Raw genomic sequence first — 10083 nt, forward strand, 5'->3', positions numbered from 1 at the left:
CACTATATTCTCCTTCTGCCTGTCTGTCTATCTATCTAATCTGCCTGCCTTCCTGCCCACCCTTCTGTCCATCCTTCCATCCCTTCCCATATACCTAGGGTGACCATATGGAGTAATATGAAATCAAGGACACTGCCTCCCGCCACTCAAGTGAGCTGCACTGCTGCAGGCAGAGATGGGGTGAGGCAGCATGGTACAGCTTTGGTATTGCTGTTCAGGCCCATTAATGACCCATTGTTCTTTACTTCATAGGTATTAACAATCATCTCCCCTTTTTAATAGTCATTCCACTAATCAAGCTAACCTATTTTAGGATAATTTTGCTGTCTACTAAGGCTTCCTATTTCACAGCTTGTGCTGCTACACTTTCCTGTCCCATGCCCTGCACCCAGGATGCTCATTTTAATTTTCACTGGCTGGCCGGGACTGACTTCCAAAATTTGGGACTGTCCTGGCCACACCAGAAAGTATAGTCACCCTATATATATCTTCTATTTCTCTGTCTCTCCATCCATCCAGCCATTCATCTATAGTTCCTTTCCCATATACTCTATCTATCTATCTATCTATCTATCTATCTATCTATCTATCTATCTATCTATCTATCTATCTAAAACCACTTTGCTTCAAAGATACACTGACTTATATATACTATGTGCTATGCACTGTACTACATGCTGTACTCTGTACCATAGGCCATTTGAGCTATAGACTGTTTGAATATTTGAACCATTATATAGGTAGGTAGGTAGGAGGTAGGTGGGTAGATGGCTGGCAGGCTGCATGGGGTTTGGATAGATAGATAGATAGATAGATAGATAGATAGATAGATAGATAGATTTGGTGTAGCTATAGCTATAAATTACTGATACAGCCCATATACACTGTATATACACTGCATGCTAGTGCCAGCCAACTTTTTTGGCAGGCATGGTCACAAGTGAAGCCTCACCTCTTCCCTGCTCTGACTTGGCTCCAGATACATATCTGGTGAGGGTGGCATCCCAGAGGCATCTGAATGGTGGCAGGGGGATGGGAGGGCTGAGACTCTGGTCCATATGCCAGGTGTGTTGGTGAGTGAGGGTCAGGTGGCAGTGTGGCCAGTCAAGGGTTAACCCTGTTCTCAGCCAGCCAGTAGTTTAAGTCCCCCAGCCTCTATTTTCAAGCCCCCTGTGCTGAGCACCTGGGGATACAGGTAACACAGGATATGTGTGCCGCAGGTCAGCTTCTGTGACTGTACTATGTATGTAGTGTCCTATATACATCCCCTATGTAGTTGTATGTTGTATGGAGACCATGTATAGTTTGCTACACTGTAGATAGTCTGCATAATACAGCACATATGATACACCATCTGAACTATACTATGTCCATCCCTCCACCCATCCCCATACAGTTATTCCATCCATCCATCCATCCATCCATCCATCCATCCATCCATCCATCCATCCATTCCCATAACCCTTCTACTGATCCATCCATCCATCCATCCATCCATCCACACACAAACACACATTCACACATCCAAAACCCAGGCATCCAACTCAATCCCCACCCCACAACCTCCCTCCTCTACACAACCCAGGTGTCTGACAGAGACACACACAACCCAGGTGTCTGGGAACTGCCTCCCTCCCTTCCCCCGACTCCTCACACAGAACCCAGATGCCCAGGAAACACACATACAGAATCACAGCATCCACCTGTGCCCCCTGCCCCTGCATGGAACCCAGATGTCCAGGTCACGTGTGTGCACACACAGACCCACAAACAGATAAATACCCAGGTGTCTGACCCCTTCCTCCTCACCCCCCACTCTCAAAGAACTCAGGCATCCAAGACCCCCATGTGGAAACCAGGAGTCCAGGCCATACATGCTCACACAGAGAACCCAGGCATCGGAGACACACACAGACCCCAGACATTCCCCCTTCCAAACCAAACACAAAGAAAATGCAGGCATTTGACACCACTCACCAGGCATTTGCATTCTCAGAGACCACCAACCCTCCCCACTCCAGTTCCCCTCAGACAGCCGAAGTGGGCAGGCCTCCCCCCAGGTTCTAGGGAAATACTGCACTTCCAGTTGATGGTTCCTGTTGATCTCTAGTTCCCTTACTGGGAAGCACTGGGCAGCCTCACTTGCCTCAAAGTCCCCTGTCAGTACCTCACCTCACCAAGTCCTTGCCATAGCTGCGGGGGGGGGGGGGGGGGGGGGGGGGGGCACTTGGGGTATCACCTCCTTGGACTTACCCCCTACCCCCTCCTAGTGTGCCCAGCTCCAGGTGCTGTCCTATAGGGGGGGTAGTAGGAGGGCTCCCTATATGCCCCGGGGGCGGGGGGGAAGGTAAGGCTGCGGTATCAGCTGAGCTTGGGGCCGGAGATAAGAGCTGTTGGGGGCTTACCTGTTCCAACAAGACCCCAGCAGATGTCTTCACCCATGTGGGGGTGTGTGAGGGGTGGTGGGAGACCTCTGAGTCCTCGTGCAAGGGATGATAGAAACGGCTGTCACCTGCGGGTCACCATGCAAAGGACAGTATGAAACCATGAATTCCTGCGCGGAGGACAGCATGAAACTGTGCAGCCCTGTGATGGACAATGGAAATCTGTGGCTCATGAGTCACCATGAAAAGGGTGGTGCAAAACTGGGAGTCCCTGTGTGAGGGACAGTGAAAAACCTTGAGCCTCCACATGTCAGGACAATGGGGAAGCTTGTCACTCATGAATCATTGTGCAAAAGATGGTGCAGAACCAAGGCTCTCCATACAATAGATAACAGGTAGGTTTGTCAGTTGTAAGTCACCATGCAAAGGATGGTGAAAAACTGTGGGTCTCCTTGAGACAACTGATGGGAAAGTCTTGTACCTGTGAGTCACTGTGTGAGGGATGGTGTGAAACTGTAAGTCTCTGTGCAATGGCCAAAGGGAAATCCCATGAGTCTGTGTGAAGGATGGCAGAACCCTGTGAGAGCCAGTGAACCATTGTGAGATGCAGAATAGAAAAATCTGGGTCATTGGACAAGGGATGGTGCAAAACTGTGGGCCACTGTGTCCCCTGTGAGTCACCATGCAAAGGATGGTACGAAATCATGAATCCCTATGTTAGAAAGAGTGCAAAACTGCAGGGTACTGTGCAAGCGACAATGGAAACCTCATTCACTCAGTCCCTGTGTGAGGGGTGGTGCAAAACTGCGGCTTGCTGTGCAAAGCTCTCAGTCACCACAAACAGATAAAGGTGATGGATGGCTCCCAGCACCTATGACACACACTGCCACTGAAGGGTGGAAGACTCAGGATCCCTGCACAAGAGAAGGTAGGAATCTCAGGCTTCCATGAAACAAGCAGTGGGGACTTCAGTGGCTCCATGAAAGGGATGGAAACTCACCATGTACGGGAGGACAGCCTATGCTGTTCCTGTGCGAGGCAGGGAGGGGTGCAGGACTCGCTTGCCGTGTGAGGGAGTGTGGAAACGTGCAAGGGACAGTGCGTGAGAGGGAGTCCTCATGCAAGAAAGGCCTGGGAATCCCCTGTTGCTGCCAAGCTGGTGGGGGAGACCACATGCAGACCCTGGCACGGGGACTCTGTGTGACAGAGCAGGGTGCTGGCATGCCAGCATGGCTGGGAAGTGTCTCTGGCAGCCATGGGGCTGGGTATGTAACCCTGCATCAGCCTGAGGGAGCTGATCCCTGAGTGCCTCATTAGTAGCAGACTCTGGCTAATTGCCCAGATGCCCCTGGGAGAGTGGGGAACAGCTCTCTCAGGCCTTGGTGGAGACTGAGTGTATGGTTCCTTCCTGCCTCCTGCAGGGGCTCAGCAGGGGAGGGAGAGCTGGAGGGGCAGGGGATTCACCCAGCATAGTCGAGGTGGAGGTGGTGGAAGAGGCCCAGGGACTGGGCTAGCTTGTTGTCTACCACCTATGGCCCCCTCCTCCCTCGGTCCATCATCCATCCATCTGCTCATGTGTTTGTCTGCCTGCTTACCTCTCCCCATACACATGCTCTTTCTTTCCACTTGTCTGTCTGGCTGTCTATCTGCCTTTCTGTCCCCACAGCCTTCTCTGTTTCCATACACACACTCTAACTATCCATCTGTCTGTCTCTCTATCCATCCAAACATTCATCCATCCATGTGTAGCAAGAAACCATTTTTTGCCTGCCCCCACCTCCAATGTGAAGCCTCTCCGTATGGCAAAAAGCCCCTTTTGAAGTATTTGCCCTCTTTTGGGGATGCTTTCTCTTTTCTACCTTTTCTTCCTCCCTTTTCTTCTTTTATTATATTATTATTAGTTTTATAGAATATAAGGTGTACTTGTAATAAAATATAGTTTGTAGATGCTTTTATGGGTATAAAATAGTATTCTGCATCAGTATGTGTCCGCCCCGCCCCCCCCCCCCCCCAATTGTATTTGGTCTATTTGTTGTATGTGCCATGGCATTTCACCCTTTTATGTTTTATATTTTATGCTTTTTAACTTTGTAACAAATGTACTTTAAGTTTAAAAGTAAGTTGTACCATGTAACAATGTTAACAAGGGCAGGAATCAAACCAGGGCTTCTCTGTATGGAGTGGGTCCCTGAATGAATCTTGACTGATTGCGTAATACAGTAGCTAGACAGGATAACAAGTTAATGAGTGGCAATTAACACCCACTGGGAAACCACAGACTAAAGAGAGGAAAGGATCAATACAGAGCCAGGAACTCCCTGAAACTTCACTGTTAAAGGTACAGAAGCCCCGGTTTGAACTAAACAATGCCGAAGACTTGACCCTTGGGACTGAATACCACCCCCCCGGATCAACTGCCCCCAGAGCCCTATTTATCACAGCAGTGAATTAAGCAAACTTCATCAATGGACTCCCAAGACTGCACGTACCTACGGACATGACCCCTGGGGCTGACAGATGCCATCCAGCAACCACCAAGTGGGACATCCCATGAGATCAATGACCTCTGGATTGGGTAAGCCCAAAAATTGGGTAGTCATCAAAGTCTGCCAGAGAGGAATAAAAGGCAGCGAAGAATGACTCCCAATGGCACCCTCTTTGACCTGACCAGCACCCTGTCTGCCGAGCCAGAAGGACCAGCCAGCGACCCCCTTCTGAAGCAACATTGCACTGAAAGAAACTTCGACTGGCCATCGACAGCGGACTCCAGCGCTTGGGGGTAGGTATATCTTGACACCGGTGCGTAGTGTTGATAACTAGCTACTGTGAGTGTGTGCATGAATGTGTGTGTGTTTGAGGGGATCAGCCCCAAGGTTTATGATCTGACTTTTGCATCCATCTAATAAACTAGAATTTTATGATGATCCTGTTGTCTTGTACGATCGGCTTGCCAGTCTATGGCCGGGAGCCTGGAGCGTCAGGTGGGTATTTCGGTGAGTGGAGTGGAATTAGGCACAGATGTAAAATAGATTGTTTACTTACACCGCCAACGTGCGCAGCGCAGGAAGGAAGCTGACTTTGGTTACGGTTACAAATGTAGCGAGGGCTCTTGAGACGAGACGAGATGTTCCGTAAATGACTTATCGAGCGCGCAGGGAGGGGGGTACATCAGGGAGGTCGGTGACGGGGAGTCATTGGTGGGTGATCAGTCTGCCAAGTTTACTCCAGGATGTGTGCAGAGTTCTCCGACTTGGGCAGAAGCTGCTTGTACTTTTAAATAGTTAACAGACCAATTGCTAGTTGCCAAGTGGGAATAATTTGTAACTGAACAGTGGGTGGCGTGCATTTTGGCGCGCATGGTTAGCCAATTACAAGGGCTTGTGAAATTTAAACAAATGTAGTCGTTAGGCTTGGCGGGGTTTTCCCACTGCGCTGGAATTTTCCACTGTGCCATAGGCATTTACTTAATGGGCTCTGACACCTGTGAGTTGGTCATTTGTAGCCAACACGTGTCCACCTATGCATCCATCCATCCCTATCTATCCCTCGGTCTGTCTGTCCCCACAGACCTCTCTATCTCTGTCCTCATACACACACTCTGTCTGTCCGTTCATCTGTCCATCCATCTGTCTGTCTGTTCATCCATCTATCCATCCATCCATCCCTCCCTCCATCCATCCATCTGAATCTATGACTCCAGATGGAAACTAGTCCTTCCCACCATCATGGCCACCACTGAGCACGCTCAGTCTTCATCATGATATACCGTATTTCCTTGCATAGCACACACACCTTGTCCCCTCAAATAAGACCCACTCATGGTTTGGGAGCTGGCAGATTACATGGGGCAGAAGCAAACTAAGGTGCCCAGAGACTCACCCAACCCCTGGGACCTAACTGGCTGGTCCTCATTGCCTGACCTCTCAGCCATTGCAATACCCCTGGCAACCACTGCAGCACCGGCACCCATTACAGAGCCTCTGGCAGCCATTACAGCAACCCCAGCAACCATTACACAACCACTGGTAACCATTACAGTGCTGCTGGCAACCATTACAGTGCCCCCTGGCAGTCATTATAGCACCTTGGCAGCCATTACAGTGCTCCTGGCAGCCGTTACATTGCCTCCAAAATGAAGGCTTATGTTTTAGGCAGAGAAGCAGGTTTCTCTTCAGTGCAATAGGAGTATGAAGAAGCTGTGCTCCAATGGCTGCCAAGATGGCTTCCCCCTTCTTCCTGGGGTCACTAAGTGGGTGGAGTCCAGTGTTAACCCCCTCCCCACTGCTGGGGAGGCCGTAGCTCTTGGCTGAGCTGGCTGAGGGAAAGTGAGAGGCCAAAGGACACTTGTAGTATCCTGATGAGCCTTGTGGGATGGAAAGATCTCTTGATTACTTACTGTAAGTTATCATATATAACAAGCTATTTATGGTAAAGGAGGAGAAGTTTAGATACTGCTTTTCCCAGAGGCTGGGCCTTCACTTTGGTGCTGTCCTGCCTCACAAGGAAGTCCTTGCTGCCTTCTCCAGGCTATCTCCTGGAGTCTAAGGATGATCCATGAACCACAGTCAGCTCAGACTCTGAGAACATCTTTCCTTTCTACATTTTGCCTTGCAAAAACAAAGGGGTAGGTCTTATTTGGGGGGCGGGGCTGGTTTCATAGTTCGTAGGGTCGGAAGGGACCTGAGCAGATCATCAAGTCCGATCCCCTGCCATGGCAGGAAAGAGCACTGGGGTCAAATGACCCCAGCAAGGTGTTCATCTAGCCTCCTCTTAAAGACCCCCAGGGTAGGAGCCAGCACCACTTCTCTTGGAAGTTGGTTCCAGCTCCTAGCCGCCCTGACAGTGAAGTAGCGCTTCCTGATATCTAGCTTGAATCTACCCTCTGCCAGCTTGTGACCGTTATTTCTAGTCACTCCTGGTAGTGCTCGGGGGAACAGGGACTCCCCCAAAGCCTACTGGTCCCCCCTGACTAGTTTGTAACAGGCCACTAGATCTCCCCTCAGCCTTCTCTTGTGGAGGCTGAACAGGTTCAGTTCCCTTAGCCTCTCCTCGTAGGGCCTGCCCAGCTGTCCCCTGATCATGCGGGTGGCCCTCCTCTGGACCCTCTCAATGTTGTCCACATCCCTCCTGAAGTGCAACGCCCAGAACTGGATGCAGTACTTCAACTGCGGCCTGACCAGTGCTGCGTAGAGGGGGAGGATCACCTCTTTGGACTTGTTTGAGATGCATCTGTGGATGCATGACAAGGTACGGTTGGCCTTCCTGACCATGTCCCCACACTGTTGGCCCATGTTCATTTTGGCATCAATAATGATTCCAAGATCCTTTTCTGCCTCTGCACTGATGAGACGGGAGTTCCCCAGCCTGTAGGTCTGCTGCTGGTTCTTCCTCCCCAGGTGCAGCACCTTGCGCTTGTCAGTGTTAAAACCCATCCTGTTCTCATCCGCCCACCCCTGTAACCTGTCCAGGTCCAATTGCAGCCTATTCCTCCCTTCTAGCATGCCCACTTCTCCCCACATCTTAGTGTCATCTGCAAATTTGAACAGGGTGCTTATTACCCCCTCGTCCAAGTCGCTGATAAAGATGTTGAACAGTGTGTGCCCAAGGACCGAGCCCTGGGGGACCCCACTGCCCACATCCCTCCAGGTCGAAAATGACCATCCACCACCACTCTCTGGGTGCGGCCCTCCAGCCAGTTAGCGACCCATTTGACTGTGTAGGTGTCGATGCCACAGTCCCCTAGTTTTTTTATGAGAATGGGGTGAGAGACAGTGTCAAAGGCCTTCCTGAAGTCCAGAAAGACTACGTCCCCTGCTACCCCTGCGACTAAGGATTTTGTGACCTGGTCATAGAAGACCACCAGGTTGGTCTGACAGAACCTGCCTCTAATGAACCCGTGTTGGTTGCCCCTAAGCATAATCTCCCCTGCTGGCCCCTCGTGGACATGCGCCAGGATAAGTCTCTCAAAAAGCTTACCCAGGATCGAGGTAAGACTAACTAGTCTATAGTTCCCTGGGTCCTCCTTCCTCCCTTTTTTGAATATGGGAACCACATTGGCCCTTTTCCAGTCTTCTGGCACCACACCAGAGCACCATGAGTGCTCATAAAGCCATGCCAGGGGTCCCGCAATGACCTCTGCTAATTCCCTCAGCACTCTGGGGTGAAGGTCATCAGGACCTGCTGATTTAAATACATCCAGTCCCTCCAGAAGTTCCCTGACTAGATCCTCACTGACCTTAGACCTGGGTGCGCCTCCCCTGGGGCCTGAGGGGGTTCCGGCAGATGGGCTGATCTGGTCCCTGTTGAGGAAAATAGAGGCAAAGAAATCCTTAAATAGATTAGCTTTGTCGTCTGGTGCAACAACCAGATTTCGTAGTGTGTCTTGCAGAGGTCCCATGTTACCCGGGTACCTTCTTTTGCCCCCTATGTATTTAAAAAAGGACTTCTTGTTGTCCTTAATCTGGGTAGCTAGTCCCAGTTCCATCTCTACCTTTGCCTTCCTGACCGCCCCCCTGCAGCCCCAAGCAACTGAGGTATAGTCTTCCCTGGTGATGGATCCTTCCTTTCATCAGGTGTATGCCTCCCTTTTAGCTAGGAGATGTTCCCATATGCTTTTGGTGAGCCATGGGGGCTTTTGCGCCCTCTTGCCCCCTTTTATCCTAGTTGGGATTACCTCCCTTTGGGCATGGAGGATCGTCTCCTTAAGGAACGACCACTCCTCTTGGACACCCGGCTCCCCTCCCCTCTGGGATCTCAGTACTTCCCCAACTATTCTTCTTACCTCATTGAAATCTGCCCTCCTCAAGTCTAGGGCTGCTGCCTTTTGCCACCTTGCGCTGGATGGTGAATTCCAGCAGGGGATGATTGCTGTTGCCCAGGTGGTCAAGCACCCACAGCCCCCACACAAGGTCGTCGCTTGTGGCCAGCACCAGATCCAATCCTACAAGGCATCTCTCTTGGTGGGGCTATGCGCCTCCTGGGTTAGATGGAGGTCCTGTATCTTGGCTAGGAACCTACATGAGTGGTCAGACCTGCCTGACTGCTCTTCCCAGCAGATGTCTGGAAAGTTCAGGTCACCTATGATGACCACATCTTTTGACCTAACTACCTCCATGAGCCGACTTAAGAATTCCCAATCTAGCTCTTCCCCTTGGTTGGGTGGCCTATAGAAGACCCCCACTGTTAAGTCCCTTTCCCTTGACTTCCTTGTATTCTAACCCAGAGCACTTCAGTGTGCCTCTCATCTGACCTTGTGCTACTAGATGAGGATGCGTATTCCTCCTTGATGTAGAGCGCCACTCCCCCACCTTTCCTCCCTGTCCTGTCCCTCCTATACAGCCTATAGCCCTTGATATTCACTGCCCAGTCGTGTGTTGGGTCTCACCATGTGTCCATGAGCCCCACTATGTCTGGCTTGGTGTCAGCTAGCAGGAGGGCAAGTTCCTCCTGCTTGTTCCCCATACTACGAGCATTTGTGTAGAGGCATTTGAGGCCTCCTGAAGATGTGTGCACTGGCCCCCTAATCTCAGTACTCCCAGGCCCCTGTTGCTTACCTGGGTATTTGTTCTGCTCGTCGTCGGTCTAGCCTGGGCTGTTCTTGTGGGTGTCTCTTGGTTTTTTGGTTCAAGGCTTCTTCCGCCCTCATCTTCCCCATCCCCCGATGAGCCTAGCTTAAAGCCCGCCGGAGGAGATCCGCCAG

Source organism: Alligator mississippiensis, chromosome 8, assembly GCF_030867095.1.
Source record: "Alligator mississippiensis isolate rAllMis1 chromosome 8, rAllMis1, whole genome shotgun sequence".
NCBI classification, from domain to species: Eukaryota; Metazoa; Chordata; order Crocodylia; family Alligatoridae; genus Alligator; species Alligator mississippiensis.